Source organism: Dasypus novemcinctus, chromosome 24, assembly GCF_030445035.2.
Source record: "Dasypus novemcinctus isolate mDasNov1 chromosome 24, mDasNov1.1.hap2, whole genome shotgun sequence".
NCBI classification, from domain to species: domain Eukaryota; kingdom Metazoa; phylum Chordata; class Mammalia; order Cingulata; family Dasypodidae; genus Dasypus; species Dasypus novemcinctus.
This window is the reverse complement of record NC_080696.1, coordinates 23,402,394-23,420,021: the sequence shown is the minus strand read 5'-3', so window position 1 is coordinate 23,420,021 and position 17,628 is coordinate 23,402,394. Positions and strand designations below refer to the sequence as shown.

Here is a 17,628-nt window from a genome sequence, read left to right as displayed (position 1 = left end):
GCCAGAACTGGGGTTCAGAGCATCAACAGATCCAGGAGGGGTGTTCCAGCCGAACATTCTGGTGGGAAGTCTTTCACACTTAACTTCTGTTCTGCAAAACACTAACACCTTGGTCCCACCTAGCTCACTGGTAAGACACCCTGGGGCCTGCTGAGGAATACAGCATTTTCAGCCAAAGCTAAACCGAGAACTCGCTTTTCCTTGGCGGGAAGGACTGTGACTCACAAGGGGACTCCTCCAGTGCCCACATCCACACACCTCAGAGAAGACGCCTCCCCTTCTTCCACTCATCTCTGGGGTTCCTGGGGGCAGTCTGAAATCTGGAGCAGGGCCCGGGGGGAGTGAGTCATCTCCATCCCTCTCTAGGGCTTGGCCAGCTGGTCCACCTTTGTTCTCAGCGCACTGCCAGGCTCCAAGTACTATGACTACATTACAAATAAATGCCAGCCCTGATGGGAGGGGGAGATCACTCTACAAGGCACTGTTTAGCACTTTGTATGTATGCACAAATGAGAGATATCTTTCTGGCTCTTGTGTCTGGTTCAGCATGAATGCAGCCCCCAGCATGGCGCCTTGTCTCCAACAGGGGATCAAGGATCACTGGCACAATTACTTTCCAGATTTCCTCTTGCAAGAGCAATAAATGACCTGCTGAATTGCCACCTGACATTTGCTCAAGGACTGTAGTGTTGAATTGAAGGTAAAAAAACTGCTATGCAGAGATATTTCCAGTCCACTTTTTCCTAGCCACGTGTGTCAGTTATCTCTCACCATGTAACAAACCACCCCAGAGTCAGCGGATTAAGACAGCAGCAATTTCATTTGCTCACAATTTTCTGGGTTAGCAGCTTGGCCTGAGCTGGGCTGTTTTTCATTTTATTTTATTTTATTTATGTATTTATTTTATTCAATACGTTGTTAAGTTTACAGAAAAATCATGCATGAATGCAGAGTCCCCATACACCACCTTATTATTAATACATTGCATGGAGTGTGGTACATTTGTTACCACTGATGAAAAAACATTTTTATAATTGGTTTAAAATAGGGTTCACTGTATGTGTTGTACACTAGTATGTGGGTTTTTGTTTTAATTTTTATTCTAGTAACATACATACAACCCAAAATTTCCCCTTTTAACTTCATTTTGAACTGTTTTTCTTTTTTGCTGGTCTCTCCCAAGGTCACTCAGGAAGCTGCAGTCACCTGTGGCTTGAGGGAGATTGAATGGCATTCAACTTCTTCACTCATGTCTCACAGTTAGTGACAGCTGTTGGCTGGACCATGTGTTTCCAGCAAGTTGGTGGGGGTTCCTCTATGAGGTGCCTGAGAATGGAAGCATGCAAGGTCTCTAGAAATCTTGGTTCAGAATTGGCAGATCATTTTTTGCAATTCATTTGGCCAGCCAGTAATAGGGACAGCCCAGATTCAAGGGAGCAGAAACACACGCCACTTCTTGATGCAAGTGAGGAAATCTCAGTGCAAAGGGTGGTATGCAGGGAGATAATCAGAATTGTTGCACCCTACCTTTGTAAACCATCTACCTCACCTCATAAGGGGCAAATTATTATGGAAGGAAAGGAAAGAGGCAGAGGGGTTAGCATATGTGTATGTGTGTAGACATATATACACACACGTGAATACATATACGTGTGTGCATATGTGTGCATATTTTTACATGTAGATATATATTCATTTTAACAGCCCCACTACATGCCAAAAGGTGTGTAAGATCCTTTGCAAAAAACTTTCTCACATTGTTTGTGAAATCTCCAATTTCAAAGTGGAGAAACGAGCAGAGATGCTAAAATAACTTGGCAGGGCCATGGAGCTGATTTAAGAGGCAGGACGGCCGTTTGAACCTGGGCCCATTTGGCAAGTCTGGGATCCAACTAGCCTCCTAGCAAAGCTTAACCCCAATGGTTTCCAAGCCTAGTGTTTCTTTTCCACCTTCATGTGTGTAAATAAAAGGGACACTAAGAATTTGTTTTTATGATGTTGCTAGGCAAGACAAAGTTGAAGCATATTATCTTTCTTGACCCCCAAATCCCAGTTATGCAAGTTTGCATCGGGCACATAAAACTTACAAAAATGTCTGCTGGCACCTCATGGATAGTGTCTCCCACTGAAACAACTTTTACCCTCATTTGGATCAGACCAGGTACCCTCTTGAGTGCACCCCTCACCACACACTCCAAAAGGACCTCCACCTGCTGTCCACCACCAACTGACCCTTTCCTGCCTGGTTGCTCAGAGCATGGACCATAGCCAACAACATTGTCACCAGGCATTTGCTAGAAATGCAGACTCTCAGGCCCTACCCCAGACCTACTAAGCCAAAATCAGCATTTTTGCAAATCCCCAGGTGTTCTGCATGTGCCTTTGAGTGTGAGATGTGCTGCTTCCACAGATATTTCAGTAAGCAAAGCTAATTCAGCAGCTTCTTTAGCATTATTGACCCAACTCGGTTTTTATAATTTATAATATTTGTGTCCAAAAACATTTTTAAGTATCCCCTGGTGAGTCTAATGTACAGGAAAATTTGAGAACCAATCTGAATGGCCATGGCCTATTCAAAGCGTAGTGCATGATCTGCTAGACTCAGGGAGGAGCTCGTTAGAAATGCAAGATCTCAGGCCCACCCTGATCTACTGAATCAAGAACCCACACTTCAACAGGAGGTCCAGGAGATTCATAAGCACATTCGAGCCTGATAAGCACTGCACTCTACCCCAGCCTCAGGACAAAGCCTAGCCCATCTCTTGTGCCCACCTGCCTGCCATACTTCCCACATGCCTCAGTCTCAATTCTGGAGTCAGCAGTGAGCCACTGACAGCTCTTTCCTTTTGCCTTCGCAAACACAGTCTTGTCATGGTAGTCATAGTTTGAGTAAGTAACACAAATTGGATTTCAGTCCCTTTCACCCTTGTCCACCTTCACCATGAGAGCAGCAGGGCAGATGTCTACCCCATGACCTTCACCCATCACAGCACCAAGGACTTTTAAATCTAGCGACTAGATTGGGAGAAGAAAATTTCTCCCCTAACTTTAGTTTGTATGTTCATGATTACATGTGAAGATAAATATTTTTCTATATACTTATTAGTGACTTCCATTTCTTCTCAACTTTTTCTCCCCAGCATAAACTCCATTTCCATTGTGTTATTTCTGTTTTCTTATCATCTGTTCTGTAAGGGTTATAAAGCATTTTGTTACATTTGTTGCAAATGCTTATTTCAAACTTATTATATGCTTTTTACTTTTGTTTACACTGTTATGCAGACTGTGTATTACATATTGAGTCAAACTTTATCAGCATTTTTCTCATTTGAAAATACTAAGGTATTCAACTGCAGTCTCTTTGTTTATTGATGTCTTACTATACGTATGTATATTCATTCAGAAATTTTTATGATGTATAGAGATGTCATTTGATTTTAGACTTAAACAGCCGACTTTCTAAACAATATTTGTTGACTGTCCCGGCACTTGTCCACTGGTTATGGTGTTGCCTTTACTACACATTAAGTTCTTGAGATTAGAGTCTATCTCATAGCTCTCTTTGGTTTATCCATTGTCCATGTGACAGATTAAATGTGGTTGCACATCCTTTGACAGGCCTCCCTTGAGAGGTGGGGTCCATTTCTCTTCTCCTTGAATCTGGGCTTATGAACATTCTCACTTATGGCCAAAAGAATATGGTGGAAATGATGCTGGGTGGCTCCTGAGGCCAGATCAGAGGAAAAGTGCACCTTCTGCTTGTTCACGCTCGCATGAGGAAGTCTGGCTACCCTGAGGTCTGCATGCTGTGAGTAAGCCCCAGGAGAGGCCTTGTGCAGGCCTTTGGCTGTCAGTCCCAGCAGGGGTAAGTCTTCAAGGGAGCCTGACATGGAATGAATAAGCTTCCAGCTGATTCCAGTCTCTGCTGTCAAGTCACCTTCTGCCATTTGAATCTTTCCAGCTGAAGTTCCAGACGTTGTGGCACAGAGACAAGCCATCCCCACTTGTGCTTTGTTTGAGTTCCTGGCTCATAGGCCATAAGCACCAAGTTGGGTGGAGGGACAATTCATTATGCAATAGTCAATGACCAAAATTGCCTGTCAATTATTTGCCAGGAATTAGAACCTTACAGTTTTAACTACTGTTGCTTTAACAATTGGTTTTATTATCCACTAGGGTAAATCATCTTTCATTACTCCTTATTTTCAAATAATTTTAGCATGGTAAACTGATAATTCTTTCATGAACTTTTGTATAATTCTGCCAGATTCAAAGGGCAGCATATCATTGCAATTCTGATTGAAAAAGCATTAAATCTATGCATTAGCTGAGGTAGAGGGGGTATAATGACATCTTGTTACAGTCAAGTATTCCTACCCAGAAACATGGTATTGCTTTCCATTTAATGCAAATGTTCCCTCATCTCTATAGTAAAATTTTATATTTTACTTTTTACAGGCACTACATTCTTTTTGCCACCTTATTTCTAGATATTTTATATTTTGGTTGTTTTTCTAGGAATGCTGCAGCAATGCTAGAGGTATGTATTTAGGCACCAAGAATGCCCAGAGGCTCGGCTTTGAGGGAGAGCTGTCTAAAGGAGCTGATGCCTACTCTGAGACTTGAAGCAGAGTCTTTTACAACAGGCAGCTGACCAAAGACAGAGAGAGGTGTGAAAGCACACACGTGTGTGCACATACTGTGTACAGGCATACAGGCCCCTGTGCAGTATGCTTTTTTTTGTGTGTCTGCACATATGTGTATGTTTGTGTATACACACATGTACATGCATGTGATTATGTGTGTGCATGTGGATGTGTGCAGGCATCTGTACACGACTGTGTGTATGCATATGTGCCATGTGTGCACAGGCATAGTGTGCATGTGCATATGTGCATGAGTGTGTGCGTGTGTGTGTGTATGTATATGGGGGGTAAGGGAAGCCATGGTGTTCCAAGAACAGAGATAGCTGATGATGAGGCTAAAGGCTGGACAGGGTATGCGTCATGGTTGGCCTCATATCCTCCCCAACTAACCCGACTATCTGACTGGACATGGCCAATGGAGGCTTTGGAGAGGAGGACTCCCAGGACAGATCTTCCCAGTCTGGAAGGCTGGAAGTGAGCCCAGGGCAGGAAGTTGCTCATGTAGACTGGAAAGAGGTGAATATCTGTATGGGGCTTATGGTGGAAAAGTCAAAATAATAAGATGGGAAATATTTAGAAGGAAAAGAGCAGGAGGATAAAGACAAGAGCACAGGAGGTGAGCTCTATTTTGGTGTGGACTTTGTGATTGCTGTGTGTCATTGTCAGAGGAAGGGGCCTGGGCACACCCAATGGGATGATCAGGAAGCCTGTGATGGACAAGGCAGAGACTCGAGCAGAGTATGGGGATAGAAAAGTAAATCAGGGAGCTGGGAGCATATAAATCACAACAAAAGTGAGGCTATATAGTGGTTGCTTTGGCAAGTGTAGGAGGGGTATGGAAAGCCGTGGGCCACGGGTTCCATCTATATTCCCCACAGACTCACAGAGAAGGGCTGGCTAGAGAAATCAAAGTTGGAAAGGATGAGGGTGAGGGGCTTTTGGAGAGATACCTCTCACACTGCTCTGCGGGGCTAGGCCAGGCTCGGAAGGAGAAGGAGACTCTCTGACTTGGGCCCTTGAGAAACAACCAACTTCATCCTTGGTTTACTCTCCAAGCAAGCACTGACTTAATCTTCAGTAGAAACTGAAGCAGTGGTCAGAGTCTGTGCAATCAATGATGGTGATGGTGGTACAACATTGTAGACTTAATCAACAACACTGAACTATATGTGTGAATGTGATTAAAAGTAGGAATTTTAGGTTGCATATATGTTACTAAAGTAAAAAAATTTTTAAAAAGTTAGCATTGTACAAAAGAAACAGTGAACCTTAAGTAAACTATGGACTATTGTTAATAGTAAGATTATTATAATATTCTTTAATCAATTGTAACAAAGATACATACAAGGTGTCAATAATGAGGGGATGAAATAGAGGGAATCTGTATTTTCTGCATGATTTTTCTGTAAATCTACAACTTCCCTTATTCAAATAAAAATATTTCTGAAATATATAAAGTTCTGAACTCATATTTCAGGAAGAGATACGAGTGCTGTGATGGCTGTTTGACCTGCTGTCTCTTTTGGATTTATTTTTATGTTCTTTATAAATGTCTGGGGCCTATGTATTTATAGGAAATACACAGTGTGGCTCTGACTATGTGTTCTGTAGGATGTTTTTGTTCTCCTCGTCATCCCAGGAGCCACCTTCTTATTCTTGACTACACCCCAGGTGTCTTGCTAGAGCATGTGCTGCGGTAACTCTCCACCTAGGAAGGAAGTCACCCTAAGAGCACAGGCAGAGTCACCTAATTACACACTGTCCTACTTGGGATTTACTGCAATATATATGGTTTGCAACTGCTAGGTTGTTCAACTCCTGTAGAAGACACAAAGAAAGCTGAGCATGGGAAGAGGGAAAACATGAACTTCAGAGGCAAAAATCAAACTGTAGTGATCTGGGCTCACATGTGCTCTTCCTCGGGCAAAGGAAAGTTTGTTGGGAGACTCAGATGTAATCCTACACATGTTCAAATCTGCACCCCTCCCCTTCCTTTTCCCTGTCCCTCCTTTGTGCTGTCTTTCTTGCCTGGAAGAGAAAGAGCCTATATTGCAACAAGGCACAAACCATCAAAGTTTCTGCTTGCTTTCCCGAGTAACCCTTGTGGCAATCTCCAAAAAGGCGCTGAAAGCTTTATCTGACCCCTCACAGATGGGCTCTGCTGACTTCTTCAAATTCATTAACTCACTTCAATTTGATCCAGAAACCAGAAGAGTGGATCAGCTCTTTACAATCAGTGGAGTACCAGGTTCTTGTGCATATTACACTTCCAGGTGAGAAAAGATGGGAAGTCGAGGTCCATCACTCATGGAGTGACTTCTACGTGCAGCTAGGACACCAAATTCCAAAGGTCAGGGAAGAAAGAAGACCAAGTCTGCATCTTAGGTTCAGACAGGCAAGAGATCACGGGTGTCTGGGATATTACAGAGGTAAGAAAGCATGAGGGAGGCAAGGTCTGTTCCTCCTAATCATCCTCAGCCCACACTCTCCTCTCCAGGAACCCCTCCTATACCAACTCTTGTGCCCCTTTCTGTCTCCCCACCCCCTTACTGAATCCTTCCCCTGCACTCCCCCCCTCCTTTACCCCCATCCTGCCCCTCTCCCTTCCTATACCTCCTCCTGCATCCCATCCTGTACTGCTCCCACACCCAACCCCCCTCCACTGAAGGGATGCTTCAGAGCCCTTTCAGCAGCATCGGCTTGTCTCTCTGCCCCAGCACCTAGCACAACCCAGCCAGACTGAAGCTGAGGAGCAGGGAGGGGGAGGTAGACTATGCAGGACTCACAGCCTTTGACCACAGCATCTTCATCCACAGCCCTCATTTAGACACCTAAAGCCATGCCGACTCCTCCCTCCCCTCTGACACATTACCTCCTCCACATGGTTGCTCCCAGAGGCCCTGTGCAGGTGTTGCCATCCCTCTCCCAGGTTATGGATACTCCTCCCAAGGGGCTGGAGGACTAGGCTCTCACAGAGGTTGCACAGCTTCCTATTCAAGGACTGAGAGGGGAGCCCAAGAGACTTAATCCTAAATTCATACTGCAAAGGAAGTTGAGAAGCAAGAAGGCAGTGTCCCAGGCTGGAGTCAAACCAAGAACAGTGGGTAGCATGTCTCTGCTGGCCTCTGGAAGAATCTGCACCTGAGAGGTACCTCCACATACCCTGAAGGCACTGGCAGTGTATAGGAGATCTCAGCATTAGGCAAGGAGTGGCTTGTTATTCCTTTCCTCCTTGCCATCCCCTGTCCCAATGCGGGAGGAGGCAGGAGAGAAGAAGTAATGAAAGAGCAACTCTGATTCCTCCCACCCAGGCAAAATGTTTCCAGTTGTGGGAGCCAGAGGTCTTAAAATGGATTAGAACTTGCTATTCTGAATTAGACTAGGCAATTTACTATCCAAAGTTCACCAGAAACCTCTGCAGGTACAGAGAGACATGGAAATACTTGTGGACAAGATGAAGGGGAGGCAGGCAAGTCCAGTGTGTTCCAGTTTGACCACTCCACCCTTTGTCAAAGGGTCAATGAAAAGCCCCTCTCTCGCATTGCCGATGAATTTGACTGTGGCAGTCCTCAGTACCCCTTAAAAGTCTGTGGGTAGGGGCAGCTGGAGATGGGTTGTGTAGACTCAGAGTGTGGATAGAATCCCCATGAATAGAAGGCACCATGGGTGGTTGATGGTGTAGTCTCTGCTTACAGAGGAGCATCAGAGTTAGGTAGAGGAAGCAAAAAGACAAAGAAGGGGGTTGTGGGTGGGCATTCCAAAGCTCCATCATTCTAAAATGCAGTCTTGGTGCCAAGAACAGCTTTAACATTTGAAAATGGTCCTAGCCAAGAAAAGGATATCTGAGCTTGGGGCTGGTTAGACACTAATGGATCAAGGATGCATCGGCCAGGTCATGGGCTGCACTGGGACCACCCACTGAGTTTGGCTGGGTGCTGCTTGGTGCCTTGTGACTTGTCATTTGTGACAAGTGAAGTGGAGACCAGACTTGGAGTCTGCACTGGGGCCATCCACTGAGTTTGGCTGGGTGCTGCTTGGTGCCTTGTGACTTGTCATTCGTGACAAGTGAAGTGGAGACCAGACTTAGAGTCATAAATAAATTCAGTTACCCAAGAGTCTGGAGTATGTGCTTTTCCTGGAAAGGTAGTTGGGAACTCGGCAACTCAAGGTCTAGGAAACTGCATTATTCTGTACATTTTGAGATGGCAAATACGTTTTTTTTTTCTCTCTGGTTCTAGAATAGACTGATGATGTCCCAAAATATGTTCAGGGCTCCTGTTCACAGCTAATACACCTACACCAGGAACATTCTGATTTGTCACCATGAAATGAATATTATCCAAGAATACTCCAGCAAGTGGGGCCACAGGGAATGTCAGAAGGACAGAGTCACAGTTGGATAGATAGCCCTCCATCCTTTTCCTGAGTCACTTGAGCAGAGCAGGTAGGTTGCAGGTTGCAGAGTTCAGAGGCAGTTAGGAAAGGATTACAAGAAGAGCCCAGAAGATTTAATTCTGTACAAACTAAGAATACCCCATGTATAATAGCATGGTCCTTATATCCACAGCTTGACAAAAAAATTCAAGATGAGAATAAAAGGCAGAGAATGAACTTAGAAATGTATCATTTCTCTTCATTTAAAATGAGCTTTGAACAAAAATTTGATCTTTGTAAGGCAATTCAGAAGACTATACTGTGCCAGAGTGCTGATATAAGTGTACTGTAATGATGAGTTTAGTATGCAAAAGAAAAACTGTAGCGTTTTCCTTTGCTGGCTGCTAAATCAAGTATCATACAATGGGCTGGCTTAACCACAGGAATTTGTTGGCTCATGTTTCAGAGGGAAAAAGACTTGCTTCCTCCCATGGTTGGTATCTTCTCACTGGCCACAGTCTTTGGAGTACTTGGGCTATTTCATCCCACAGCAATGCACGTGGTAACATCTTCTCCTTTCTCTTCTTGATTTCATCGACTTTCAGCTTCTGGCTGCTCACTGTGGCTTCTCTCTCTGTGGCTTTCTCTAGAAAGCCTCCAGTAAAAGGCTTAAGACCAAACTGATTAGCTGGGCCACATTTTAACTGAAGTAACCTCATCAAAATGTCCTATTCACAATGAGGTCACACCCACAGGAATGGACTGAGATTAAGAAGATGTTTTTCTAGCTACCACAAGTGGTATGCATATTAATTAATCAACTTATGGTTCTTTGTTAGGGAACTGCTTTGGTAAGGAAAGGACTCAGGAGAGAAAAGTGAAGAGACAGTCAAATGCATTCAAGAGACATAAGCATTTCAAGGCTGCCTTAGGAGTGGTGAATTGCCTCAACTAAGGTCTCAGGATAGGTGATTCTGTGGAAGACATGAAGCAGATGAATAGCTCTCACAGTGAATCTATGAGTGTCTGAAGGCTGGCCCACTCAAGACCCTGTGCTTAAATGATGCCTCAGATATAGTGTGTATTGTTTATCTGTTTTACATTGTTTATATCATAACTCTCCTGACCACCCCATAGGGCCTGGTACCATTATCCCATGGAGAACTCAACTGACAAGGACAGCATCTCTTATAAAGGAAACCAATATTAAGATTGTCTATAGAAACATACATACTTTATTTAAAGGCATTTTCAGACATTGCAATTAAATAACAGTGGCTATCTTTGGTAGGATGAATTTGGTGTCCTGAGGGTCCACTCTTAACAAGAAAACCTGAGCCCTTTTCTTACCTTTGCTACAAGGTTTCCCAACTCTGTTCTCTAATATTTAATCTCATTAATGAGATCAAATCATTGTCCTTGGTGTGAGGACCAAGATCATAAGAATAAGTTAAAAACTGCATGTTATGTACATGGCAGAAAAGTAAGTTTATGCAATATTTTTGTTTGTTTTTGCTTTCTTGGGAAAGGGGTTGCAAATGTGTTTGAGGCACTTGCATCTCAATTTCAGAGATATTTTTAGCTTAAACTTAAGGCAATGTGATACAACTTTTGTGGTTCTGAGTATCTGAAACATTTGCATTTTGGTTTAGCTTTAGACACTGAAGTTCTCAACAGAGAAAAAGAGTAAGGAAGAAAGAGATACAAGCAAATATGAATGTTGTTACACTAAATAAGATGAAATGATATATTACAACAGCACTGTCTAACACAATAATTTTTCAAAATACATATTTAAACTAAGTGATTCCTTTTTAAAAGGCCCAGTTTATACTCAATAAATACATACAATTCTTTTTTCCCCTGCTGTCACATCCCTAAACAATACCACTGTAGCATTAGCAAGACCTAAGATTTCAAAATGACAAGGAAAAATTAGTAACAAAAAGCTCAAAAGAAAATGTTCTCACATTGAACACTTGTAATGGTTAATTTAATGTGTCACCTTGAGTAGATTATAGTTCCCAGTTGTCTGGTCAAGCAGTGACCAGCTTGTTAACTGAGAAATTATTTCATAGATGGGACTTAAAACTATAATCAACTGATTGCATCTACAATTAACAAAGGAGACTGCCCTCAACAGTGTGGGAAGTTCTCTCATCCAGTCAGTTGGGGGTCTCAAAGCCAGAACTGAAGATTCCAGAGTCAGAAGTAGAATTTCTGCCTCAATTTCAGTACTGACTCTTGCTGGAATTGCCAGCCAACCAGCTTCCACTGGGGAATTTAGGCAAGTAGTTTAGCATCACCTTTACTGCAGTTTCCACCTTGCGGCCTGTCCTATAGATTTCAGACTTGCCAGCCTCTATGGTCATGTGAGCTAATTCCTTATAATAAATCTCTGAAATATACAAATGTATATACATATACATATGAAATACTATTGGTTCTGTTTCTTTGGAGAACCCTGACTAATACAACATTAATTAGAACCCAGAGCAAAACCCCTTCTTTCTGGAAAAATATTAATTGAACTCCTAGATAAACTCTTTTATGCAAGTAAATTTGCAATGTTGTTCCCAGGGTTGACTGCAACATGCTTTCAGAAGCAGCTTTTATTATTTTGGGTATGTATTCATTGTTTCCTGATTATGATACTCTTGGTTCTGATAGTTACTTTGGTTGCAATGCTTATTTGTTTTTGCCATTCTTTAATATCTTATGTATTTCACCTTACTGTATTTTTGGAAAATTAACAGATTATTTACCAGACGACATTTTACAGCATAAGGTCTTGTCAACTTTATGATCTATACAAAGTTAGTAAATCAAATCATTGTGGTTTCTGGTTTGTGGGTAATTTTTTAAAAAAATCTTTTATCATAGAGAACATTCATCATATAACTTTTGTAATGTGATATGAATCTAAACTTGGCCGTATTAAAGATATATTTCATAAGATATTTCCTCATATCCCTTCCCTTTCCTTTACTCTACATTCTTACCTGGCATGAGTATTTATACAACTCAGATGCATCTGTGTGTGTGAGACTGTATGCCCCCTGTGAATGTGTACATACACTGTCAATCCCATTCTTGCCAACAAGATGTTGCAGGATGCAGGTGCAAGCAAAAACCAAGTGAACACAAACTTCACTTAAAGAGACAGGTAGTTAGGAAACCAAATTGCTCTCAATCTGGAGTCTTCTCCATTTAAAAACTCATAATAACCATAAGCACTTTGTTTTTGAAATCCTAGAAAGAAGGTGGAGGAGGAGAAATGGAGTCTTATAAAAGTTAAGTTACTTGTCTAAGACCAATCAACTTATGAGCAGCAGAGCCCAGAGAGTGAAACCTAAGACTTTCCACATCCACTGTAAAAAGTAGAGTGGGGAGAGGGCAGCTGGCTAGGTGGCTGAAGTCAGAGTCCACAAAAGTACAAATGGACTGCCCCCTCTCCCTTGCTACCAGCTAAAATGCAGTACACTGCCTGGATGTAAATAAAACAATTACTAGGGCACTAAATTGTAGCCCAGAGTCAGGGAGAGTTACTGCAGCCTGTCTTTACAACTCCTGTTTATGAACTCTCTGGAATAATTTGAAATGTGTAAGTATCCTACACGAATAATGTTGAAAAATCACATTCATTAAAACAAACCAGTGCTGGCTCCATTATTCCAACCCCAGTGACATGGGTAGAGACTCTGTCAGCCTATTACGATGTTTTGAATATTTGTGCTTTTTTGACCTTTTGGCCTATCAGCTAGAGTGTGCTGATTCTGGGTCAAAGCCTATGGCTCCAACATCATCTCCTATCAGCTCAACTCCACAGAATGGCCTTATGGGACTTTCCAGGGAAAGAATATGCTCTTTTAGTACACCTTTACCCCCACTGCTTTCCCAATGCTGATGAACAACTCCCCATACTTCACTTCCTGCTACTTTTACCCACTCATTCATTTGTCACCAACCTGAAGTCTGTCCGAACTACGGAGCACAGCATTGCATTCCATTTGTGCTGTCCAGTGTCCAGGCGACACTTTCAGACTGAAGTGAGGGGCACAGGCCATGATGATGCCATGAAAAGACAATTGTGGGGGACTTAGAAAACCGTCTCCCTCTAGGACCGTTATTCACAGGACAAAAGGTTAACTAAGGAGAACTTTAAATAGCATGCCTTATAAAGGTGTTCATTGACCATTTTTAGGAACAGCTTTTATATAAGTAAGGTGCAGAGGTGTGCACCGTAGGAGGGGTGCTGCAGGGAGGGGGGACTCAACTCCCACTAACTCTAACCTTCTCAATGTGATTCCTTTCCAGTCAATACACATCACACTGTGATTTCTCAGTCAAGGGTGTATGGCTGTTATGATGACCAAACATTTTCTAATGAATACATGTAGTTTTCAGTGCACTTTGTGAACATCAATGGCACCAACTAGTGCCTCAGATAGAAAACTTACATAAGACTAGATAATTTTATTCTCTTGTAATAGCAATAACTCCCTGGCAAATATGAGTTAAAGTTAATAGGAAAGATGAGTCAAATCCAGTACAGCATTTTTAATTTATGTCACTGCTAGATGAGGAAGAAATGAATTGCTTCTGATGTATGAATTGAGTTTCCAAGTTTGAATTAGAAAAAAAGTTCTTTTGCCCATTGTGGTTTATCTGAAACATTGTTTATCTTTCTACATCTATTGGCATAAATAAAATAAAGTTATTTAAAATGTATCTTTTCTCAGGATCTGGTTTTCTCTTTCTTCTTACATTCTAAAAGAATCATTAAACACAGTCATGTCTGATGATGCTTAAGCAGAAAGAAAATGAAACATCATTTCACTGGAGATCCATGGGGATGTGTTTTGCTGTGAAATGGTACTTGGAGTGGATTTTTAAATCTTCAAGTATGGCACCCACATCTGAGAGGAGATGGGGGAAACAAGAAGGAAGGGGCAATTTTAATGACTGGTCGCTGGGTAAGGAGTGCATGAGGTTCCTTGTACTATTCTCTCTACTTTTGTGTGCCATTTAAATTTTCTATTAAAAAAGTTAAAAACTACATTTCCTCATTTCCCTCTTTATTTTTCAGGGTCCTCTTGGTGACAACTGGTTTTTCATGCAATAGCTGGGTGTAGGGGTAGGAGAGGGCACCACAGCAGCTGTGAACCATTTGCTCCTTGAAAAGGGGCTATGAAGAGAGGCAGGGAGAGAGGGTGACAGTTGGGGGGGTGCTCCCTCGGGCACCCCACAGTCTTCATACTTGTGTCTGGATCTCCAAACCCGCAAATCCTTATAACCTCCGGCCATGCAACATGTAATGCACCTGAAAATTCGGCTTCAGCGCCTCCCTGTCCTTGCCAGAACCAGCATCGGACTACTGCCGGGTCATCTCAGTGGCTCCTTCTCTCTCCCTACTGTGAGGACCCCAGTTTGAAAACCACATCCCATCAGGCACGCTGGGGCCACTAGCAACCGCATTTAGCAAGGAAAAGTTGGCTTGTTCCCGGTTTGTTAGGAGGCCGCTCAGCCCCTAGGGTTACAGATCTCCGCAGCACCCTCTTCCTTCGGCTTTGACTAAACATTAGGAAGGGGACCAGCATGTACAGACTCACACACGCTCACCCCATTCCCACCGCCTGACTCGAACCCCATAGGAGAAGCCAACACGGGGTTATGTCCCACTCCTAAATCAGCCAAGCCCTCGGCCAGCGCCTGCTGCACTGAACACCCGGACATGGTGAGTGGAGGTGCCAATATCGGTCAGGGCCAGGAGCGCGGCGCCAGCGCATCTGACGCTGCAGGAGGGCTGTGCGCACCTGAAGTCTGGACGCCCAGGCACCCCAGTCCCTGAGTGCCAGGAGACCCCAAGGTAATGAGGGCGACCAGAGGAGCCCTTCCTCTCATCTTTCAGAAAAGCCAAGCGACCCCTCTGCAGCCTCTCAAAAGCTCGCCTGCGACACCCGCTCTATTGAGGTCCCGCAGAAAGCGCACAGCAACCAAAACCCCCTTCCCAAAGAAAAGTGCCCAACTCCGTCGGTGACCTATTCTACTTTCTAGCTGCTGGGAAAGCGCAGCCGAAAAATAAGAAATTACTCCCAGGGAAAGCAAGACTATAACTTGAATCCAAAAAGCGCACACGCTCGCTCCCCTCCGCGTTCAGCGGCCGGGGCTCCCAGGTCTGCGGGCTGTCGCGGCCGCCGAGAGCCAGGATTCAGGCAGCTCGCGGATGCGCGTCTGCACTCTCGAATGCGAGGGAGCTGCGGGATCCCCCACCTCGGCCCCGCCAACGCTTGGGACTTTCCATCTCGGACGCGCTTCTCCCCTCGCCTTCCTTTTCTCTCTGCACGGCAAATCGAAGCCGGCTTCCCTTCTCGTTGTCAGGTGGACCTCGGTGCCCAGCTCCGCGGCCGCCCCGCTCACCAGTTCCTGTTGGTATCCATTCGGGTTGCTTTAGGGGGTTCTCTCGAACACACAAAGGCGATCCCCGCCGCGCCCCCCGGGCCCAGGGCAGCCGGGTCCCGCTGCTCTCCTAGGTCTCGGTCTCACCGGCTCCCACCGACTTTGTACAGCAGCCCCTTGGCGTCTCCTGGGCGCTCAGGGGTGGCGAAGGGCCACGCTGCAGCCTGGGCTGACAGCACCCGAACCTTGCATCTTCCCCTCTCTTTCTGCTTCCCCTTCTCCCCTGGCGCCCCGGCGCCCCCCAGTCCTCCGCGGCGACCCCCCGGACTCACCGCGAACGCCCGTGTCGCTGCCGGGGTCTAGGCGCTCCAAGGCGGAGCCAGGACGCCAGCCCGCCTGCTCTCGTCGTTCCTTCCCGGGCCCCGCCCCCGGCCCCGCCCGGCCCCTCAGCCAGCCCGCGCAGCCGGGGCGCCCGGGACTTACCTCCTGGACAAGGTGACCCGGCTGGGCCGCCCGCGCGTCTCCGGAGCGAACGAGCCGGGTGCGGGGCGATGCGCCGCCCGCCTCTGCTCCCTGGCTCCTAGGCTTTTCGGTTCCCATTCTGCACCCACCCACCCCACCCAGCTGCCTCTCGCTCCCTGGTGCTCACGGCCGGCGTCCCTGGCTGCCCTGCGCGTACGCGAGCGCTGGGCGCGGGACAGCGGCAGTTGCCCGGGCAGAGTCCGGCCCTCCTGGCCCCCGGAAAAGAAAGGGGTGAGGGGATACTCCCTCGGCGCGCGGCGCGCGGCCCTCAGCTTGGACCATGGATGTCCCGGGGCGAGCCTCTCAGCTCGCTCAACCGGGGATGTGCGTGCGAGAGGCGATGGCCACGGACTCCGGGGGAGGATGGCAGCAAGGAGGAGGAGTAGCAGGGACGGCCCCGCGCGAAGACCGCCGCCAACTTGTCCCAGGCCGGCGGGCCCCACGGGTGATTGCATCTGGCAGGTGGCCGGGGGCTGGTGTCTGGGAATGTGAGGACCGTAGAAGCTGGAGTGGGGGAGGGGGGGCGAGGGGAGTGACAACCCCCAGGGACTCAAAGGACAGGAATTTGCCGCCCGGTTCCGGGAAGAGATGGCTCCTCCCGGTCCTAAAGGCATCCTCAGGCCTAGGTTAGGTTTGGGGGTTCTTAAGGACCCACCGTGTAGGGTCTTGCCTGGTAAGTTATCTAGGCTAAATCAGGTGGAATGCTCCGACTCTGAGACCTGCCGCCGCCCCAGCCAGCCTATTGACCACTCACGCACCCTGGCCCTAGATATGCAGTTGGAATAGACAGAAAACTAGGGGTGGCGGGGGTGGGGCGGGGGGCGGGGGGTAGGCAGGAGGGGACGACGACGACGACGACGACGACGACGAAATAATCGTGCCGGGGGAATGCGGTGGATATAGGGGAGCCCGTGGAGGACCACCTCCCAGGATTGTTCTTTTCAAACATTGTGGCGGATGGGGTGGTGGTGGTGGTGGTGGTGTTTTCGGTTTGGATTTCATAGAGACGGAATCATTTACCGGAAAGAGGCGCAAAAGTGATTTAGAAAAAAATTCTCTGCTCCCCTGCTCCAACACTGGGAGCAAAACCCTTCGGCCTCTCTGTCAACCAGGCTCTAGCCCTGATGGTGGAACCCATCCTGTTCCATGCACAGCCAGGACCACCGCTGTGGTAATCAACATTTTGCCCCTGAGGAGCTGTTACTTCTGCTCTAGACTAGTTTCTAAAAGGCAGGAGTTAGAAAAGATGATGCAGGGAACAAAAGGTCTCTCCCTGGGTTCCCTTTGCCCAACTTGGTCCTAACCAGGTCTCAGCAGTCAAAAGAGGATATTGCAATTCAGAGAGGTCAGGTAGGAGGCATTTAGGTAGACTAGACCTCAGTGGGACCAGTAACATGAGTAGCATATCTTCATCCACCTGATCACATGCCCCTCTATGCCGCATCTTAAGGCGAAGATTCTTCTAGATTCCCAGAGCTAGCACGATTGTAGCCTAAAATACTTGTAAAGGGCATTTTACATTTTTCCATCTAGCAGAACTTCATTGGAAGAAAATGCCGTTTTACCTTTTAGCAAAGCAATTTGAAGATCCTGAGCCCTTTCCAGGGCACCTTTCATGTAAATCACCAGGTAGAGCAGCTATTGCTAGACACATTTCAGGTGGAGAATCATTATTTCCATTCATCAG

General features: G+C 45.8%; 1 protein-coding gene across 5 annotated transcripts in view; it reads right to left on the bottom strand.

Moving 5' to 3' along the window:
• The window catches only part of SYNDIG1 (synapse differentiation inducing 1), a 212,485-nt gene extending 196,123 nt beyond the window's left edge, over positions 1-16,362 (bottom strand). The window contains exon 1 of one of the 5 annotated variants that reach the window (XM_004475057.4): positions 15,903-16,362. The gene's annotated coding sequence lies outside the window, so the exon portion shown is untranslated. Of the gene's footprint in view, positions 1-15,293; positions 15,849-15,902 lie in introns of those variants that run through there. The other 4 variants (XM_004475056.4, XM_071211591.1, XM_004475054.3 and 1 more) reach the window with 4 other exon arrangements.
• Between the last annotated feature and the right edge of the window lie 1,266 nt (positions 16,363-17,628).